The following is a 998-nucleotide window of genomic DNA, read 5'->3' as shown; positions in this document are numbered from 1 at the left end:
CGCTGCGTCGCGGCTGCGGCTGGGGAGCCGGGGTTCGGCGGCCATGTTTGGGTGCGCTGCGGTCCGCGCGGGGCTGCTTGGTCTTGGGAGGCTGAGGTGCTCCCCAGTTCGGGTCGCTTATCGCTTAAGGCGCTATGGGGGGTGGGGGGCCAACCCTCCTGACTCCTAGTTCAGCATGTCTGCAAGCTGTTTCCTCACAAAGCAGCACCCCGCCCTTTGTGACCTCAGGCTACAAGGCCCACTTCCCCTTTACCTTCCGTAACGCGGCCCCACTCTGGCCTCACAGCCTGCCCTGCAGGGGAAGCCTCCCCACCCTAACCCTGGCACCTGCATCAACTGGGCGACCCCTGTGCAAGCCCACCGCGCAGGGAGGCTGCATCTTAGAAACACGGAAGAAGTAGGGCCCCTCCCTTGGGCTGAGGGTGGAGCCTGTGGGCAGGTGTTTCCAGTCTACACGTGGCCCCAGCATGAACACTACACCCTCCAGTGCGGTAGTTACATGCTTCATGATGGCAAGCCAGCTACAGTCCAGTTTACACCGGGTGCCACTCCCACTTGCAAAGGGATTGCTTTGTAGGCTTTTCACACATTACTCCTTTAGAGGGGAACTGAGATAAGGAGGGCAGGGTTCTCAGATTCCTAAAACTGACCACAGAGGCCTCTCTGCCGTAGGCAGTCTCTCTCTCCTCCAAAGGAAGTCTTGAATTACAGAACTGACATTACTCTGCCCTATTCTTGTTCCAATCTTGTTGGGACATATGTTTTTCCAGATGTTGGGAGCTTGGCATGGGCAGGAGGGTCCACAGGAGGAGGCTGCTCTGGTTATGAGTGTGTTCATTCGCTACAACGAAGTACTATAAACTGGGTAACAAAAACGTATTGTTTTACAGTTCTGGAAGCTAGAAGCCTGAGATCAGGGTGTCAACGGGTTGATTCTTCCTAAGGCTGCAAGAGAGAATATGTTCCCGGCCTATTCCTAGTTCCTGGCAACTTGGCAT

The sequence above is a fragment of the Tupaia chinensis genome, unplaced genomic scaffold (genome assembly GCF_000334495.1).
Source record: "Tupaia chinensis unplaced genomic scaffold, TupChi_1.0 Scaffold000235_1, whole genome shotgun sequence".
Lineage (NCBI taxonomy): Eukaryota > Metazoa > Chordata > Mammalia > Scandentia > Tupaiidae > Tupaia > Tupaia belangeri.
The sequence above is the reverse complement of the archived record's forward strand: the minus strand, read 5'-3'. Positions refer to the sequence as shown.